Below are 22,018 nucleotides of genomic sequence, written 5' to 3' on the forward strand. Positions count from 1 at the left end.
AACAAACACATAATGAAGGCCTGCTGGATGCAAAGAATGGACAGCAGTGAAGAGCACATATGTGGACTTTGTGAATTAGGACTTAAATTTTAATAGAAAAACAGAAAGAGGTAAATTTCAAAGTTAAATGTTGCACCACAATTGGGGCATGTGTCAAGAGGGAAAAGCACAGAATGCCATATGTCCACATAACAAGGAGCCCTGAGCTGTGTCAGAGTCAAGAACAGCTGCTTTGGGGAAGTGGTTTTTAATGAGAGCTGAAAGATGTCAGGGAAGTCATGAGGTTAAAAAAGTGAGGGTCTTCCAGGGAGAAGGAATGGCATTTATAAAGAGTTAGCCATATGTGAGAGTATAGAGTGGGAAGAACAGACATGCCAGGATTGAACCTTCAAGGAATTCAATTTACTTGCTAAAACTTAGGCTAACTGGACAGTGAATACAAGGAGGAATATGATTAATTCTGTAATAGAAATAAGAATCAAGTTTTGCAGAGCATCAGATATATTCCCATTTGCCGAGTAACTAGGTAAAGTTTCACCTAACCTAGGAACTCTTGCCTGGAAAATCCTATGGACGAAGGAGCCTGGTGGGCTGCAGTCTATGGGGTCACTAGGAGTTGGACACGACTGAGCGACTTCAATTTCACTTCTCACTTTCATGCATTGGAGAAGGAGGTGGCAGCCCACTCCAGTGTTCTTGCCTGGAGAATCCCAGAGACGGGGGAGTCAGGTGGGCTGCCATCTCTGGGGTCACACTGAGTCAGACACAACTGAAGCGACTTAGCAGCAGCAGCAGCAGCAACCTAGCTAGGAAAGCTGGTTTCTATTGCTACTTTTACATCAAGTTTTATAAGTTTAGATGGGTGACTTAATCATCCTTGGATTTCCTTATATATCCTTAATATGAGAGGATTTTCTAGATAATTTCCAAGATTTCTTCCTTTTCTGAATATCCAGTGAATCCCATTGGTTATTATCTAGAATAAAAAAAAACCTTTTACATACCAAGAATACTGGCTGGAATATCTTTAATATGATATAAAAATATTGAAGTTCTTGTTTTTTTTTTCTTTTTTCAGTTTTTTAAAATATGATTTCTGGATAAAATGGCAAGATATTTAAAGTATACATTAAATTTAAATAGGTGTACATGATTAATGGATTTCCTCACTGATTTAATTAACATATCTATTAATATCACCTCACATATTTACCTTTCAAGATCTTTTTGGTGAGAACTTTTAAGTTTAACTCTCTTACATGTGTGCTAACTGACTTCAATCATGTCCAACTCTTTGTGACCCCATGGACTATATAGCCTGCCAGGCTCCTCTGTGGATGCGGATTCTCCAGGAAAGAATACTAGAGTGGGTGGCCATGCCCTCCTCCAGGGGATCTTCCTGACCCAGGGATTCAACCCATGTCTCTTATGCATCCTGCACTGGTAGGAGGGGTCTTTACCACTAACATCACCTGGGAAGCCCCACAAATGTCAATAACACATTACAAACCATAGTCACCAGGTTACACATTAGATCCTGAGACCTTATTCATCATCTTACAGTTTAAAGTTTGTGCACTATGACCAAATTCATTCTTAAATCATTGATTTCCCAGCACTTATTTTTACATGACCTGTGACATGTTCTTGTATTTATGATTTTGGAGTCAGGAGAAAAGATGTCACCCTCCTGTTTAAGCAGTTTAGCATTAGATCTTTGAGGGATCATCTTTATCTAGCAGCTCCATAGCCACCCCTATCATTGTCAGAAATCAAGATGATTTACACAGGTAAGGAAAATAAAGAAAACTGGCTTCCCTGGTGGCTCAAATGGTAGAGAATCTGCCTGCAATGTGGGAGACCTGGGTTGCATACCTGGGGTAGGGAAGATCCATATAGAAGGGAATGGCTACCCACTCCAGCATTCTTCTCTGAAGAATCCTTTGGATAGAGGAGGCTTGTAGGCTACAGTCCCTGGGGAGCACAAAATGTCAGACATGTCTGAGCAACTAACACACAATGAACTTTAAGGATTTGGAAGCTGTATCAGAACTAAGGATAGCTTAAAAGGAATAGCAAAACTCTCTGAGACAGGCAAGAACATGGATGCAAGAACACTTATCGGCCAACAGGGCAAAGGAAGAGAATGGATACTGCAGTCTCTAAAAAGTCTTGTACAAGCGGCAGCTAAAAGCGAGGGCCTCTGACCAGAGCTCTGGGGTTCAGTGGAGAAACTTGGCCACTTCCCAGCAAGAAAGGAGTCAGAGGAAATAATCAATCCACTAATCTCTTTCCCACTGACTCTCCAATCTCTTTTGTCCACCCCTGGCCAAACTCAAGTAGAACTCAGTTTCAAGGAGTGCTAGAGGGATAAAGTCTGGTCTTCTCAGCCTCCAAAGTTTCATAATATAATAGAAAATGATCAACAGAGTTCCCAAGGGACATATCAAACACAACCACCATTTCTATATAGTAGCTATGTTTTCTTTCTCTTACGATTCTAGTTGTGGTTAATTTTGCTAGACATTTAGGTTGTCTGGGTAGGATTAACTTTAATGGGAGAAGTCAGTTTCTGATTTGACCTAGACTTGAGTATGTGTCACTGTATTTCTGGTATCAAAATATTATTACTGGGACCCTAACTGACTGTATCCTTGATTCACTTAAACCCTTTGAAGAGATAGTTAATGTGGCCAGACTTGGAAGGGACCAGAAACTATAAAGGGATGTTTTTATGCATTGCTGAATTCATTTCGTTGATTTGTATGTGTGAGAGTGAAAACTTTTAATTCCAAATTTGTGAGAGACGTTAGTCTAAAATTTATTTTTGTACTGCCTTTGTCTGATTTTGATATAGATCAATATTGGCCCCATCTCATTAGTTGGGAATGCTTTCTCATTCTTTCATATTCTTGAAGAGATTACATCAAATTGATCTTAATTTTTAAAATATTTATTAGAATTCTATGGTCAAACTATCTTGGATTGATGATTCTTTTTCAAAAGTTCTATGTCATAGTTTCAATCTCATTAAAGTTTATAGGAGTATTCAGATGATGTATCTATTTTTGCTTCAAGAATTTTGAGATTTTGTTGTTTGGTGTATGCATATTTAGGATTATTATGAATTCCTGCTGAATTGACTCTTTTTCACTTACGTAAAGTCCTTGTATTCCCCTGTTCTTAGATATCTTCTTTGCTCTAATCTACTTTATCTAATATTAACATCTGTTTTTATCCCTTTATTTTCCAAATATCCACGTGATTATTGAGTTTCTTGGGCTTTCCTGGTGCCTCAGACAGTAAGGAATCCACTTGCCTTGTGAAGATCTGGATTCAATCCCAGGGTTGGGAAGATCCCCTGGAGGAGGACATGGGAATCCTTATTCTTGCCTGGCGAATCCCATGAATAGAGGAACCTGGTGGGCTACAGTCCATAGGATCCTAAAGAGTCAGGCACAGCCTGGCAACTAACCCACCACCTGGTGTTCCTTCACGTTTATTCCTTGGGAGGAACAGCCCTACTCAGGCTGCCTTCTGATGCTAGGTTGGAAGTCAGGAATGCTGGGCCTGACTTGTCTTCTCTTAGGTGCTGCTGTGTTTATATTCCATTCTTCAGGCCCTAATCTAGTTACCTTCTTCTTGTCAAATATACAAGGTCTCCTTAGTGGTCTCTTCTTCCATCCAGAGCAAACAAAGCAGTGGGCTCAAGGAGAACAAGGCCATCTTGTCTGAAACAGAAGCCCAATACTAAATAACCAGTCAATACTAAAGCAAATCAGCCCTGAATATTCATTGAAAGGACTGATACTGAAGCTGAAGCTCCAATACTTTGGCCACCTGATGCAAAGAGTTGACTCACTGGAAAAGACCCTGACGCTGGGAAAGATTGAAGGCAGGAGGAGAAGGAGATGGCAGAGGATGAGATGGTGGATGGCATCACTGACTCGATGGGCATGAGTTTGAGCAAGCTCTAGGAGATGGTGGAGGACACAGGAGCCTGATGTGCTGTAGTCCATGGGGTCTCAAAGAGTGGATATGACTGAGTGACTGAGCTTACCTGAAGGTATGCATATATGTCATGTATATAACATAATGATTATATGACATCATACACAGGTCACATTGACAAATATGCTATTTCAGTTTCAGGTATAATTATACATACATAATATTGACATATAATGTTATTTTGGTTTCAGGTGTACAATGTAATTATCTGAAATATATTACAAAATGTTCACCGCAATATGTCTGGTGAACATCTCTCACTAAAATTAGTTACAATTTTCTTCTTGCAATGAGAACTTGTATGATCTCTTCAGTTCAGCTCAGTTCATTCGCTCAGTCGTGTCCAACTCTTTGAGACCCCATGAATCACAGCACACCAGGCCTCCCTAATTATCACCAATTCCTGGAGTTAAATTAAACTCACGTCCATCGAGTCGGTGATGCCATCCAGCCATCTTATCGTATGTTATCCCCTTCTCCTACTGCCCCCAATCCTTCCCAGCATCAGAGTCTTTTCCAATGAGTCAACTCTTCACATGAGGTGGCCAAAGTATTGGAGTTTCAGCTTTCTCATCAGTCCTTCCAATGAACGCCCAGGACTGATCTCCTTTACAATGGACTGGTTGAATCTCCTTGAAGTCCAAGGGACTCTCAAGAGTCTTCTCTGACACCACAGTTCAAAAGCATCAATTCTTCGGTGCTCAGCTTTCTTTACAGTCCCACTCTCACATCCATACGTGACCACTGGAGAAACCATAGCCTTGACTAGACGGACTTTTGTTGGCAAAGTAATATCTCTGCTTCTTAACATGCTATCTAGGTTGGTCATATCTTTCCTTCCAAAGAGTAAGTGTCTTTTAAAATCATGGCTGCAGTCAGCATCTACAGTGATTTTGGAGACCGAAGAAATAAAGTTTGACACTGTTTCTACTGTTTCCCCATCTATTTCTCATGAAATGATGGAACCAGATGCCATGATCTTAGTTTTCTGAATGTTGAGCTTTAAGCCAACTTTTTCACTCTCCTCTTTCAGTTTCATCAGGAGGCTTTTTAGCTCCTCTAGAACCAGAGTCAGGAGAGGCTTGAAAGGTAGACGAAATGGCTCAAGTGGTGCAGTAGAAGACTTCCATGTAGGAGTCACTAGTAACAGGGATTACTCAAAACCGGGGTGTGTTTCTTACATATTCATGAATTTTGCATCTTTTATTTTACACATGGATGTTCCCATTCATTTCCTGTTTTTGTGCAGTATAATAACTGCAATCCTGTGTCTAATGCATTGGATAAACTAAACTTGTCTGTATGGACAATTTATATATCTGTTATTTATGTTGCTACTACAGATCTTTAGTCATCCCTTGATTTCACTAATGCTTCATCAACTGCATAATATAATTTCTCTTCAATTGCTTACAGGCCTCCACCTTTTCCTGCATGTACACTTACCATTACCTCTAATAATCTGAAGCCTGGTAACCTACATACTGTCTCATTTGATCCAGTAAAAAAAAAAACCCAGGTAAAAGACATGTTCTTTATCTTCAGGGCTATGGAGGGAATTGGTGTGGCAGTTGTTGGAGGCATTGATATGGTACAGTTTCCTCTGGGCATACTGTTCATCCTGAAAGTGATCAGACAATTAGTTACAGTTGTTAACATGTTGATAGATGTATAATTTTTTTATTGGGGGGCATCACAGTATTTGAGTTATTCCTTTCCTATTTTTTTCTATATATTGTCTCTAAAAAATTGATTTAACATCTAAGTTTTTGAAGTTTAACCTTTTCCTCTCTTTGTTATATTATTATATATTTTTTATTTTTTGGTGTTTGAACCAAATATAGTACATACGTACCAATATTTGATGCTTCCCAGGTGACGGCAGTGGTAAAGAACATTCCTGCCAATGCAGGACATATAAGAAGACTCAGGTTTGACCCTAGGTGAGGAGCATCCCTTGCAAGAGGGTACAGCAACATACTCCAGTATTCTTGCCTGGCCAATCCTATGGACAGAGGAGCCTGTTGGACTACAGTCAGTAGGGTTGCAAAGAGTTGGACACAACTGAAGTGACTTAGAATGCATGCATGCACCTCTATTTAACCATTTAGTTTCTTGTTTGCTGTGGGTTAGAACCAATATATTCCCTTATAAAGTTTTATACCGTTATGACTTTGACTTATCCGCACACCAAAAAGCTTAGTGTTCATCCCTGGTGCAAATACAATGTTGTTTATGGTGACAAAATTGGAATGGCAGAAAAACTTGTCATAAAGTTATAGGAAATACTAAGAAAAGGACTGAGAATAATAAGAGTAGAAAAATCTAGCTAACACATTGATAGAGAAAAACTACTCTTTAGCGAAAGTTATGAACACTTAAAGATAATACTTGGAAGATTTGGAAAAAATGGGTAGTCAAAAATGAAGGATGAAACAAAAACTAGTGAGTAAAAAGAACATCAATTTAATAAAAACTTTTAAAACTGCATTTTATTAGCTGTCTGCTCTATTGTGAGCTCCTTGATTGACCTAAAAGAATTAACATAAAACTTCCAGATACCTTCATCAGAAACAGAATAATTGTTTCTGATGTAAATTCCCATTCTACTATACCTCTAAAGTTATATATTGCAAATCTTAAAACAATAACTTGTAGCATTAAAAAAAAAAACTACCAGAATTCACCTTTGTGACCAGGATTCAGCTTTGTTTGACATGTTCCATCCACCCAGTTCACTGCAGAGCAGTTCTCATTCGTTGGCTATTTATTCTGAACCTGGAGAAGAATGCCCAGAGAGACACCGAAGGACCAGAAAATCAACATGCTTCCCTGTCCTCAGTTCAGTTCATTTCAGTCGCTCAGTCCTGTCTGAATCTTTGCGACCCCATGAATCACAGCATGCCAGGCCTCCCTATCCATCACCATCTCCGGAGTTCACTCAAACTCACATCCATCGAGTCGGTGATGCCATCCAGCCATCTCATCCTCTGTCGTCCCTATCTCCTACTGCCCCCAATCCCTCCCAGCATCAGAGTTTTTTCTGATGAGTCAACTCTTCACATGAGGTGGCCAAAGTAAAGGACAGCTTTAGCATCAGTCCTTCCAAAGAACAATCAGGACTGATCTAATTTAGAATGGACTGGTTGGATCTCCTTGCAGTCCAAGGGACTCTCAAAAGTCTCCTCCAACACCACAGTACAAAAGCATCAATTCTTCAGCACTCAGCTTTCTTCACAGTCCAACTCTCACATCCATCCATGACTACTGGAAAAACTATAGCCTTGACTAGACAGACCTTAGCGGGCAAAGTAATGTCTCTGCTTTTGAATATGCTATCTAGGTTGGTCATAACTTTCCTTTCAAAGAGTAAGCATCTTTTAATTTCGTGGGTGCAGTCACCATCTACAGTGATTTTGGAGCCCCCCAAAATAAAGTCTGACACTGCTTCCACTGTCCCCCATCTATTTCCCGTGAAGTGATGGGACAAGATGCCATGATCTTAGTTTTCTAAATGTTGAGCTTTAAGCAACTTTTTCACTTTCCTGTTTCACTTTAGTTCTTTATGTCAGGTAATATTATGGACTGAATGTGTGTTCTTCAAATTCATGTGTTTTAGCCCTAACTTCCAAAGTACCTTGTTTTGAAAAGAGTTCTGAATTTTGGGACCCCATGAACTATAGCCCACCAGACTAATCTGTCAATGGGATTTCTCAGCCAAGAATACTGGAGTGGCTTGCCATTCCCTTCTCCAGGGAATCTTCTAGACTCAGGGAAAGAACCCAGGTCTCTCACATTGTGGGCAGATTCTTCTCCATGTGAGCCACCAGTGAAGCCCATTAAGGTTAAATGAGCTCTTAGGTGGAACACTCATCCAATAGGTTTAGTGTCTTCATGAAGTGAAACACGAGAGAATTCTCTCTGTGTCTCTGTGTCTTTTCCTCTATCTCTCTTCCCTACCGACCACCCTGTGTGGGGACTCATGGAGAAGCCGGCCTGGGAAGAAATAATTCTTACCAGAACCTAACCTTGCTGGCACCCTGATCTGGGACTTCTAGTCTCCAGAACTGTGAGGAAATAAATTTCTGTTGTTTATTTCACTGAGTCTATTATATTCTTTTACGGCATTGTGGCTGACAAATACAAACTCATTTATTTTGGAAATTTATAAAGGAAATTGAATGAAAGGAAATTGAAAAAGTTATTGCACTTCTTAGGAATCTTTGAGATTTCACGAAACTGACCCTTTCTTTCATTTGCACATCTTATGAGCTGAAGGCTTCTTTGACCTAGAGATTGTGTTATTTGAAGTTTGGCTGATGCAGCCATTTTGTTGCAAGCACAGTATAGCTAGTCACTTATGCGAAGGTTCCATCTGGGAGCCTGGCCGGCTATAGTCCATGGGGTTGCAACAGCAAGACATGACTTGGCAACTAAACCAACACCACCATAGTACTTACAAACTCAGTGAACATTATCCAGGAAAGGCCAAAAATGTAGTGGGACAGCATGGTGGCTTGAGAAACAGGTCTGTAAGGGATTCCAGGGGGATGTCAAACACGTCAGGAAAGCAGGATGGGCATGAGTTGCCTTGGCACAGGAGCAGATTTGACATGACCAGCAGCAGCAGCAGGCAGGACCCTGTTTAAATAAAACCATGAGCCATTCTGAGATGATGTAGTCACCTGAGGTTATCAAATCATTCCTGTGGAGGGAAGCCATTTCTTTTCCCTGTTGCTCTGAGCAGGAGTTGGTGCTGTAGTACCTGGGGTGGGGAAGAAGGGGTGCCTTCTGTATAAATTTAGATGGATGATGATATTTGCACAGATAGATAGTTGAAGAAGTAGGTTACTCCCTGCATTTTTCTATTGCTCCCAGAAGAACTTCTGTGCTTTAAAAACATTTGGAACTTAATTCTGAGCCAGACTGTTTAGGCCATATTTTTAAGACAGTTTAGTGTTGGAACTCTGCAGACTCTGACAGGGAGGCCTTCAAGGAGTTTGTAATTGTTTCACTCTACATTGACTAATGCTTGAATTTTAGACACTGAAATAACAAGAAAAGTCCAGTTGATCTGTGTGGTTTACCATCACACTGGGGTGAGAGTAAACACGTGACTGATTGATTGCTACTATTGCGTTCAAAGAGAATACTAAGAGAAAAATGGTACTGTACCTTGGACCTGCTTACTCACCTTAGTAATCCCATGCATGTCTGTGATACTTTCCCAAAAGCTTTAAAACATCTTAAAATTTGTGTTTCACAGGAACTCTGTGAGATAGTCTTAATCTTCACTATGATTATCAAGTTATGTTAATGAAGATGTGATGAATTGGAGAGGGCAAGTAATTTTCCCCAGGTCCCATTATTAGCAGATGCAGGTGACTGGGCACCAATACACTCACCTGTTCACTTCCTGATGTCACATCACACATGCCTGTGGCTCTTGGTCTGCATGTGTGTAACCAGGACCACATCGGGAGCTGAGATGACTCTGATTAAAGAGAAAAATATCTTGTCTTTGACTGCAAAACAAAGTGACCCTAGAACATTGGTTTTATCCACTTGTTCTGCTCTGTCTATAAAACACTCACTGTTAAATAAATTCTTTGACTATCAGTGTGGGGGCCCCTTGACAGCTCTTCTACTTTTATGCATCTTTAATCCTCTCATTACATTTGCTTCTTTGAGAAAATAACAATTTATCTCCAAATGGTGATACAAGAATATTACCTCGTCAGCACTAATACAACGTCATTGGCTCTCTGAACAAGGCCTGCCTTTTCCTGACTTTGACTTTTTAAGGACCAAATTTATCTGTCTGGTCTGGAGTACATCCTGACAACCCATGGAGCTTAGTTTTTGAACCATCTCCAAACATCTTCTCTCTGATACTAGAACCAGACCTTCATGCTTCCATGATGTATTGTAATATTTCAGAAATTATTCCTGGCCCTACCTTTGGCAACAGAAGCATAAAATAATTGACTCTTGCAAGCATGATTTTAATATTACTTTTCCTGTCCATCCTTTGTAGGGAAGCAGAATTTAAGACTGAAGTGAGCAAGAATTGAGTTTGGACAAGAGAACTGATAAAATAGAAATTTTATCCACCTGAATGAGATCTGAACATGATTACTCTTCCAATTTACCAGAACAGTGGTAATTTAATTAAGGATAAATATTAACAGTTACTAGGTTTTCTCTGCTCTTAGTTAGTTTAAAGGGGCATGGCATCTAAGAATAAAATGGTTATTTAAAATTAGGTGATGAAAATACACTTTCTAACACCACACACAAAAATAAACTAAAATGGAATAAAGATCTAAATGTAAGACCAGAAACTATAAAACTCCTAAAGGAGAACATAGGCAAACACTCTCCGACATAAATCACAGCAGGATCCACTATGACCCACCTCCCAGAATATTAGAAATAAAAGCAAAAATAAACTAATGGGACCTAATCAAAATTAAAAGCTTCTGCACAACAAAGGAAACTATAAGCAAAGTGAAAAGACGGCCTTCAGAATGAGAGAAAATAATAGCAAATGAAGCAACTGACAAAGAATTAATCTCAAAAATATACAAGCATCTCCTGAAGCTCAATTTCAGAAAAATAAATGACCCAATCAAAAAATGGGCCAAAGAACTAAACTGACATTTCTCCAAAGAAGACACTCAGATGGCTAACAAACACATGAAAAGATGCTTAACATTACTCATTATCAGAGAAATGCAAATCAAAACCACAATTAAGTACCACTTCACAGCAGTCACAATGGCTACAATCGAAAAGTCTACAAGCAGTAAATGCTGGAGAGCGTGTGGAGAAAAGGGAACCCTCTTACACTGCTGGTGGGAATGCAAACTAGTACAGCCACTATGGAGAAGAGTGTGGAGATTCCTTAAAAACTAGAAATAGAACTGCCTTATGACCCAGCAATCCCACTTCTGGGCATACACACCGAGGAAACCAGAATTAAAAGAGACACATGTACCCCAATGTTCATCACAGCACTGTTTATAATAGCCAGGACATGGAAGCAATCTAGATGTCCATTAGCAGATGAATGGATAAGAAAGCTGTGGTACATATACACAATGGAATATTACTCAGCCATTAAAAAGAATACATGTGAATCAGTTCTAATGAGGTGAATGAAACTGGAGCCTATTATAGAGTGAAGTAATCCAGAAAGAAATACACCAACACAGTATACTAACACATATATATGGAATTTAGAAAGATGGTAATGATAACCCTGTATGTGAGACAGCAAAAGAGACACAGATGTATAGAGCAGTCTTTTGGACTCTGAGGGAGAGGGAGAGGGTGGGATGATGTGGGAGAGGGAGAGGGTGGGATTATATGGGAGAATGGTACTGAAACATGTATAATATCATATGTGAAACGAATCACCAGTCCAGGTTTGATGCATGATACAGGATGCTCGGGGCTGGTGCACTGGGATGACCCAGAGGGATGGTAAAGGGAAAGAGGTGAGAGGGGGTTCAGGATAGGGAACATATGTACACCTGTGGCAGATTCATGTTGATATATGGCAAAACCAATACAATAGTGTAAAGGAATTAGTCTCCAATTAAAATAAATAAATTTATATTTTTAAAAAAGTTTTAAATAAATTGATACATCCAAAAAAGAAAACAAAAAGGATACAGGAAAGAAATGGTGACTCTACTAAGTGGTAAATATTAATAAATAGATACATATAAACAACAAAAAAAGATGTGGTACATATATACAGCAGAATATTACTCAGTCATTGAAAAGAATGAAATAATGCCATTTGCAGCAACATAGATTACTGCATATGCTAGGTCCATAGATGGACCTAGAGAGGCATGCTGAGTATATTAAGTCAGACAGAGAAGGAGAAATATCATACAATATTCCTTACAGGTGGTATCTAAAAAGAAATGATACAAATGAACTTACTTACAAAGCAGAAGGAGACTCACAGACTGAAGAAATGAACTTATGGTTGCTGGGGGGAAGGGATAGTTAGGGAGTTTGGAATGGTCATGTGCACACTGCTACATTTAAAATGGATAACAACAAGGATATATTGTATAGCATATGGAACTCTGTTCAATTATGTGGCAGCCTGGATGGGAGGCGAATTTGTGGGAGAATGGATACATAGATATGTATAGCTGAGTCCCTTCATTCAACTGAAACTATCACAAAATTGTTTATCAACTGTTCCCCAATACAACATAATAAGTTCAAAGTGTGGAGAGAAAAGACTCCAAAAATAAAATAAAACTGAAAAAAAAAAAAAAAGGAAAATAAAAGAAGCGGTTCTCAAAAGGAAGACATATAAGTTGGAGAAACTTGTGACTATCTCTCTCATCAACTAAATAGCTTATTGTGACAGGACAGTAGAATAATAGCTTGTATAACATAGATGTATTTGCGTGCATCTATTTCTGTGCATGTATACATGTGCTATGCATAAATGTATGCTTAATTCCTTCATGGAACTATGGACCTTATAAAATTCGATTTTATTAGAGCCAGTAAATATAGCAGATATCCTAATTTCTAATGTAATTGATCATTTATTGGTAGATGACTAACCATATGATTTTTTCTCTAACAACTTTGAGGGGTGGGACTGGATGATGGTGGGAAGGAGGTCCAAGGGCAAGGGAACATAGGTATACCTAAGGCTGATTCATGTTGATGTTTGGCCGAAAGCAGTACAGTATTGTAAAGCAATTCCCCTTCAATTAAACATCAATAAATTAAATTATTAAAACTGGGGGATCATATAACAGAGGGTCTGACTGGAAACTCATGGTGTCAATTATTATTGGTCAGTGATTCATTAACTTTATAGTTGAATGAGAAAAGTAAACTAACAAACAGTATTGTCTGTGATTCCATGTCATAGCAAGCTATAATCCTTGTCTACGTTCGCTTTTAGGTGGTATAGTGCCCAAACTTTGAAACTGAGGCTGTTCCCAGAAGCTCACAGTCGTGAGTCCTGCCCAGGGTGTCTGTTCCTGATGCTGGAGGCTTCTGTTCGCTGGTCACTAAGGCCGAAATTTTCTCTGCTGAGCATTCCCTGGGTCTATCATGTGCACAAGTTTTTATATTTTGGCTTTCTAATTTGATTCTCTTATTGTTTAGACCAGACTACCAAGTCTCTTTACGATTTATTTTTCACACCCATTTGTGTGCTGATTTTTCTGATGCTCATTAGTGTATTTGCTTCCATATCTACCTCTCTGAGTAGTATTCAGCATCTACATAAACCCTACCCTATTCTCTTACTGTCTGGATTTGGGCGTTTAGCATCAGCATATTTTTATGAAATTCATTTTTCTTCTGGTGCTGTTTCTGGTATACAGCTTAAGCTGGTTGGCTCACATCTGGCCTGTTCGTGTTGTCTCAAATAATTGGAGAACTCTGCTTTCTTTCTAGGCATACAGCTCCTTGTTTTGAAACCATTGCTAATTTTCTGTGATTTCGCTTCCTGCCACATAAGCTTTGTCTTTCTCTACCTACTGTAACTTGAGCACCATGTGCCTCTATGTTGGTATTACTATTTTAAATCAATATCAACCTAGTATAGCAGAGAATTAAAGGGAATAAAATTACAATAGTATTAGGAATAATACATTCCCCTAAATTATAATCCAGTAATGCTGCCAGTTTTAAATGACTTTCTATCCATGTATTGTTGAGGTCCCCTACTCATTTTTCCTTACTAGAAGTTCCAATTTTGAAATAGAATGTTGAAAATGATGGAGTGAACATTCTGAAAATCACCTTGGATTTTAGATGCCTCAAGATTAAGTATGTAATTATTATTTTTTTTATAATTAGTGTGGCTATTCTTAGCACATATAGCTCGGTGTAGGGTGATTGCTATTGAGTGAAGGATGTGTACTATGAACTGTAATCACCAAATAGGTGATTGAAAACAAAGAAAGCAATGTCAGGAAGACACAGGGTTCTTTTTTGGAAGGAAAAACTTACAGTGTCTTTCATCTACCATCTACTCTTCAGATTTTTAAAACCACAAACTCTTCCTTTGCTCATTTAATAATTTTGGTTGTTTGATTTTTTTTCCTGCTGAGTTTCATGAATCTCTTATATATACTGGATATGAAGCCCTTACCAAACATGTGATTTGCAAATAATTTTTTTTCATTCCATAGGTTGTCTTTTCATTTTAATGATGGCTTCTTCTACTATGCACAAGGTATTGAGTTTGATGCAGTCCCACTAGTTTATTTTGCAGTTCTTGCCTTTGCTTTTGACAACTGAGTTGTTTGAGTTGCTTCTATTTTGGAAAGCAATCCTTTATCAGTTGTTTTATTTGCTGTTATCTTCTCCCATTCTTACCAAAAGAATCAGACTGGCTGAATGGATATAAAAATAAGACCCATATATATGTTGTCTACAAGAGACCCGCTTCAGTCCTTGAGACACATACAGGCTGAAAGTGAGGATGAAAAAGATATTCCATGCAAATGGAAATCAAAAGAAGGCCAGATTGGCAATTCTCATATCAGAAAAAATAGACCTTAAAATGAAAACTATTATAAGAGATAAAGAAGGACACTAACAAATGATTAAGGGACCAGTCCAAGAAAAGACATAGCAATTTTAAATATTATTTACCCACAATAGAGCACCTCAACACATAATGTAAACACTAACTGACATAAAAGGGGAAATTGACAGTAACGCAATAATAGTAGGGCACATTTTCACTGCAGCTATTCCAGTGGGCAGATCATCAAAACAGAAAATTAATAAGAAAACATAAGCCTAAAGGGAAATATTCGAACAGACCTAATTGATATCTCATACATTCCATCCTAATGCAGAAGAATATACTGTCTTCTCAAGTGCACATGGAACATTTTCCTCATCTTGGGTCACAAATCAAACCTCAGTAAATTTAAGGAAATTAAAATTATATCAAGTATTTTCTCTGTCCACAGCAGTATAAGAGTAGATACCGATTATACGGGGGGAAATAATCTGTAAAGAACACAAACATATGGAGATTAAGCAACACATTTCTAAATCATGAACAGGTTACTGAAGAAATAAGGGAAATCAAAACATTCCTAGAAACAAGGAACAATGAAAACGTGATGATCTAAAACCTAGAGGAAGCAACAAAAGCAGTTCTAGGAGGGACGTTTTTAGAAATAAAAATTCTACCTCAAGAACCACGTTGAATTGACAACCTAACTTACATATCTTTAACTCTTTAAATTTCTTATATCAATGTCTTAAAGGTTTTGCATAAAATCTTTTAACACCTTGCTTACTTTTATTTCTAAGTGTTTTATCATCTTCTGATGCAATAGCAATGGAATTGTTTTCTTTATTCCACTTTCTGATAGTTCATTGTTGATATCTAGGTCGGCAACTGAGTTTCGTATAATGGAATATGATAAACATAATGTATGCTACATCTTTAAAGAATGAGATTTTCCCACAAATAAGACATTTTCCCACAAATAAGATCAAGAAGTATATGACAAGATTCTTAGCATCATTAATAATCAAAGGAAATGCAGATCAAAAGCACAACAGATATCACCTCATACCTCTTTGAATGGCTAGTACCAAAATGTAAGAAATGACAAATGTTATTGAGGATGAGGAGAAAAAGGAGTGCTTGTGCACTATTGGTAGGAATGTATACAGGTGCAACTCCCATGGAATCACAGTGTGGAGGTTCCTCAAGAAATTTAAGAGAACTGTTATGTCACTTTTGGATATATAGTCAAAGGAAATGAAATTGTCTCAAAGAGAGATCTGTATTCCCATCATCATTGCAGTATTATTCACAGTAGCCTTGGTATAGAAACAAGAATCCTTCAATGGGGGAATGGATGAAAACAGTGTGATATAGAGATAAACATCACTTAGCCGTTAGAATAAGAAACCCTCCCATTTGTGACTACATGGATGTAACTGGAGGGCATTACACTAAGTGGACTAAGTCATAGAAAGACAAATACCATATGATCTCAACTATAAGCAATCTCAAAAAAATAAAATAAAACAAAACAAAACAAAAAACAGATGGAACTCAGAGTAGAAAAATGATTGCCAAAGACTGGAGGGTAGTTTTCTCTATATAGGTCTTTAGTTTCTTTAGGTAGATATATTCCTAAGTATTTTATTCTTTTCGTTGCAATGGTGAATGGAATTGTTTCCTTAATTTCTTTTTCTACTTTCTCATTATTCGTGTATAGGAATGCAAGGGATTTCTGTGTGTTGATTTTATATCCTGCAACTTTACTATATTCATTGATGAGCTCTAGTAATTTTCTGGTGGAGTCTTTAGGGTTTTCCATGTAGAGGATCATGTCATCTGCAAACAGTGAGAGTTTTACTTCTTCTTTTCCAGTTTGGATTCCTTTTATCTCTTTTTCTGCTCTGATTGCTGTGGCCAAAACTTCCAGAACTATGTTGAATAGTAGCGGTGAAAGTGGGCACCCTTGTCTTGTTCCTGACTTTAGGGGAAATGCTTTCAATTTTTCATCATTGAGGATAATGTTTGCTGTGGGTTTGTCATAGATAGCTTTTATTATGTTGAGGTATGTTCCTTCTATTCATGCTTTCTGGAGAGTTTTTTCATAAATGGATGTTGAATTTTGTCAAAGGCCTTCTCTGCATCTATTGAGATAATCATATGGCTTTTATTTTTCAATTTGTTAATGTGGTGAATTACATTGATTGATTTGCGGATATTGAAGAATCCTTGCATCCCTGGGATAAAGCCCACTTGGTCATGGTGTATGATCTTTTTAATGTGTTGTTGGATTCTGATTGCTATAATTTTGTTGAGGATTTTTGCATCTATGTTCATCAGTGATATTGGCCTGTAGTTTTCTTTTTTTGTAGTATCTTTGTCAGGTTTTGGTATTAGGGTGATGGTGGCCTCATAGAATGAGTTTGGAAGTTTACCTTCATCTGCAATTTTCTGGAAGAGTTTGAGTAGGATAGGTGTTAGCTCTTCTCGAAACTTTTGGTAGAATTCAGCTGTGAAGCTGTCTGGACTGATGAAAGAAATCAAAGAGGACACTAATAAATGGAGAAATATACCATGTTCATGGATCAGAAGAATCAATATAGTGAAAATGAGTATACTACCCAAAGCAATTTACAAATTCAATGCAATCCCTATCAAGCTACCGGCCATATTTTTCACAGAACCTGAACAAATAATTTCAAGATTTGTATGGAAATACAAAAAACCTCGAATTGCCAAAGCAATCTTGAGAGAGAAGAATGGAACTGGAGGAATCAACTTGTCTGACTTCAGGCTCTACTACAAAGCTCCAGTCATCAAAACAGTATGGTACTGGCACAAAGACAGACATATAGATCAATGGAACAAAATAGAAAGCCCAGAGATAAATCCACACACATATGGACACCTTATCTTTGACAAAGGAGGCAAGAATATACAATGGAGTAAAGACAATCTCTTTAACAAGTGATGCTGGGAAAACTGGTCAACCACTTGTAAAAGAATGAAACTAGATCACTTTCTAACACCATACACAAAAATAAACTCAAAATGGATTAAAGATCTAAATGTAAGATCAGAAACTATAAAACTCCTAGAGGAGAACATAGGCAAAACACTCTCCGACATAAATCACAGCAGGATCCTCTATGATCCACCTCCCAGAATTCTGGAAATAAAAACAAAAATAAACAAATGGGATCTCATTAAAATTAAAAGCTTCTGCACAACAAAGGAAAATATAAGCAAGGTGAAAAGACAGCCTTCTGAATGGGAGAAAATAATAGCAAATGAAGCAACTGACAAACAACTTATCTCAAAAATATACAAGCAACTTATGCAGCTCAATTCCAGAAAAATAAACGACCCAATCAAAAAATGGCCCAAAGAACTAAATAGACATTTCTCCAAAGAAGACATAATGATGGCTAACAAACACATGAAAAGATGCTCAACATCACTCATTATCAAAGAAATGAAAATCAAAACCACAATGAGGTACCACTTCACACCAGTCAGAATGGCTACTATCCAAAAATCTGCAAGCAATAAATGCTGGAGAGGGTGTGGAGAAAGGGAACCCTCCTACACTGTTGGTAGGAATGCAAATTAGTACAGCCACTATGGAGAAGAGTGTGGAGATTCCTTTAAAAATTGCAAATAGAACTACCATATGATCCAGCAATCCCACTTCTGGGCATACACACCGAGGAAACCAGAATTGAAAGAGACACATGTACCCCAATGTTCATCGCAGCACTGTTTATAATAGCCAGGACATGGAAACAACCTAGATGTCCATCAGCAGATGAATGGATAAGAAAGCTGTGGTACATATACACAATGGAGTATTACTCAGCTGTTAAAAAGAATTCATTTGAATCAGTTCTGATGAGATGGATGAAATTGGAGCCGATTATACAGAGTGAAGTAAGCCAGAGAGAAAAACACCAATACAGTATACTAACACATATATATGGAATTTAGAAAGATGGCAATGGCGACCCTGTATGCAAGACAGCAAAAAAGACACAGATGTGTATAAGGGACTTTTGGACTCAGAGGCAGAGGGAGAGGGTGTGATGATTTGGGAGAATGGCATTGTAACGTGTATACTATCATGTAAGAATAGAATCGCCAGTCTATGTCTGACGCAGGATGCAGCATGCTTGGGGCTGGTGCATGGGGATGACCCAGAGAGATGTTATGGGGAGGGGAGGTGGGAGGGGGGTTCATGTTTGTGAATGCATGTAAGAATTAAAGATTTTAAAATTAAAAAAAAGACTGGAGGGTAGGGGGAAATAGAAAGAGATTTTGAAAGGTTACACACTTTCATATATAAAAAATTAATAAGGTCTGAAGATCTAAATTTTAGCTTCGTGATCTAATCATGAGACCTAATCATGAGTTTGAGCAAGCTCTGGAGTTGGTTATGGGTAAGGAAGCCTGTGTTGCTGCAGTCCACGGGGTCACAAAGAGTCAGAAATGAATGAGCAACTGAACTGGACTGAGGATCTGATGTAGAGAATGGTTACCTTAACCAGTAAGATTGCGTTGTATTTTTGAAATATTCTGAGAAAGTGGACATCATCAAGTGGCATCACCGGCTCAATGGACTTGAGTTTGACTAAGCTCTGGGAGTCTGGGATATACAGGGAAGCCTGGCATGCTGCAGTCCGTGGGTTCTCAATTAGTCGGCCACAACTGGATGACTGACTCAACTGAAGACAGTGGAACTTACCTGTGTCCTCTTCAAAAAGCAAAAGTTAAACATGTGTGGTGATGGCAATATTACTTAATAGAAAGGGAAACTCATTTCAAAAATACATACACAAATGGGGGTGCACAAGATGCCAAAGGGGTAGGTGGAAGTGGGGTACACCTCCCTCCGCGGATGCATCAGGAACGTCTAAAGATGCCGCAGTTCTCACAGAAGACCAGGCGAATACTGGAGGGACTTCCTGACTACTGAGAAGGATTATCTGGATCCATACGGAACTTGGTAGGACAAAGGAAAGAAGGGGCAAGGTGGAGGGGAAGAAGTAGGAGAGCAAGGGGACCAGCCTGCATCAGTGGAAGAGGGACCTGAAGTGCAGGGGAGAGATCCCCACGTCCATGGCCGTTCACTGGGATGATGGAGGCATTTGAGCAGTTGGGCAGTGAACTCACTACTCTGTGACAGTCTGAACAGAGTGAGAACCACATAGACAAGCCATGCTGCAGCCTTTCATACCTTGGACAGGCTTGTAAGTCCACTGGTGTCCACGGAAGCTGGGAGCTGGAGCCATGGGGATTGTGGAATGATCCCAGGGAGAGAACTCCTGTTGACTGTCAGGAGTCAGCCTGATGGGATGGGATGGAGGAAATCTGCTGCATGGGATGCTTCTTAAGGAAAGCCAGGAGGCCATAAAAGAGAGTTCTACTGCCTGTGGAGTAGAGCTATCTCTTTCTCCATGCTGGTACCTGTAGGGTTAGCAATAGAGAAAGACTTCAGTGAAGGTGGTCCTTGAGTGCCTGAGCAATGCACTAAGCAATGGAGAATTTTGAATGTCTATATACCCGACCCTACCCTATTCTCTGTCTAAATTTTGAGCTTTACCATCATACTATTTTATGAACTTAAATTTCTTCTGGTAGAGTTTCTGGTTTACAAATTAAGCTAATTCCTCACATCCGACTCTTGGTGTTTCAAGAAACTCTCAGAACCTTCCTTCCTCTCAGGGCCATACTGACCTTTACTTTACTGCCAATGTTGGCTTCCCATACTTTGACTTCTTGCCTAATATATTCTTTCTTTCTCTACTCACTGTAATTTACCAGTAGGTGTCCCTATTGGTATTAATAGTTATGATAAATTATTAACCTGATACAGTAGAGAATCAAAAGGAATAGAGTTACAGCAATAATAAGAAATTACCCCAAATTATAATCCATTAATGCTCCCATTTAAAACTGGTTTTCTATCTATATATTATTGAGGTCTCAACTCATTTTCCTTACTAGATGGCTCAATTTTGAAATGAAATATAGAAAACAATGGAGTAGTAAACTCTGGAAATTACTTTCCTTTTTATATGCCTCATTAGTAAGGATGCAAATATTAGTTTTTTTCCACAGTGGGGCTGTTCTTAGTACACATTACAGCTCACTGTGGGGTGATTGCTATTGATTGAAGAATGTACACATTGAACTGTAATTATTAAACAAGTGAGTGGAGATTAAGAAAGTAATGCCAGGAATGCACAGGCATTTGTTGTTCTAGAAGAAAAACCCTGCTGGGTCTGTCATCTACATTCTAATCTTCAGATTTATTGAAACTCTTTTATTATGCTCCATTAAATTTTTTTGATTATTTGGGTTTTTTGCCCCTTGAGTTGTATGTCTCATGTATTTTTGGATGTTAAGCCCTTATCAAATATATGATTTGGAAATACCTTCTGTCAATCTGTAAGTTGCCATTTGATTTTACTGGCGTTCCTTTGTTTGGAGTTTGATGTGGTCCCACTAGTTTGTTTTTGCAATTGTTGCCTTTGTTTTTGGTGTGAAACCCAAAAAACAATTGCAAAGACCGATGGCAAGAAGATTACCTCAATGTCTTCTTCTAAGTGTTTAATCGCTTAAAGTCTTATGTTCAACTTTTTAATCTCTTTTTAGCTGATTTTTCGTCATGGCAAAGACAGGGGTACAGTTTCATTTTTTCATAGGACTATCCAGTTTTCCCAGTGCCATTTTTGACAAGCTTGTCCTTTCTCCTCTGGACAGTCTTGGCTCCTTTTTCATAAGCTAATCGACAATATATGGGTGTGTGTATCTTTCTGGCTTGCTATTCTGCTCTGTTGATCTATGTGTCTGTTTTCGTGCCAGAAGCAAATCATTTTGATTACTATAGCTTTCTAATACAATTTGAAATCAGCAACCCTAGTCGAAACTTTGTTCTTTCTCAAGATCACTTTTATCTTTGGTGTTTTGTGATTTAATACAGCAGAATAGACCAAGAGATGGAAAATAATACAAATAAAACTACAAAAACATATCTTAATGACCCAGATAATCACAATGGTATAGTTTCTCACTCAGAGCCAGAAATTCTGAATGTGAACTCCAGTGAGTCTTAAAAAGCACTGCTGTCAACAAAGCTAGTGGAGGTGATAGAATTCCATCAAAGCTATTTAAAATCCTGAAAGATGATGCTATTAAAATGCTCCACTCAATATGTCAGAAAATTTGGAAAAGCCAGCAGTGACCAGAGGTCTGGAAAATGTCAATCTTCATCCCAATTCCTAAGAAGGACAGTGTTAAAGAATGTTAAAGCCACTGAACAGATGCAGTCATCTCCAGTGCTAGTAAGGTTATGATCAAAATCTTCCAGGCTAGGCTTCAGAATTATGTGAACCTTGAACTTCCAGATGTTCAAGCTGGGTTTAGAAAAGGCAGAGGAACCTGAGATCAAATTGGCAACATTTGCTAAAA

At 38.4% G+C, this 22,018-nt stretch overlaps 1 protein-coding gene and 1 pseudogene across 1 annotated transcript in view; both read right to left on the reverse strand.

The window, feature by feature from the left end:
- LOC101109399 (placental prolactin-related protein 3-like) overlaps positions 1 to 5,107 on the reverse strand; it is a 24,296-nt gene extending 19,189 nt beyond the window's left edge. Inside the window, exon 1 of the mRNA XM_004019337.6 lies at positions 3,636 to 5,107. The gene's annotated coding sequence lies outside the window, so the exon portion shown is untranslated. The remainder of the gene's footprint in view (positions 1 to 3,635) is intronic.
- LOC114109586 (placental prolactin-related protein 1-like) lies at positions 4,141 to 21,911 on the reverse strand (annotated as a pseudogene).
- Between the last annotated feature and the right edge of the window lie 107 nt (positions 21,912 to 22,018).

Source organism: Ovis aries, chromosome 20 (genome assembly GCF_016772045.2).
Source record: "Ovis aries strain OAR_USU_Benz2616 breed Rambouillet chromosome 20, ARS-UI_Ramb_v3.0, whole genome shotgun sequence".
Taxonomy (NCBI): domain Eukaryota; kingdom Metazoa; phylum Chordata; class Mammalia; order Artiodactyla; family Bovidae; genus Ovis; species Ovis aries.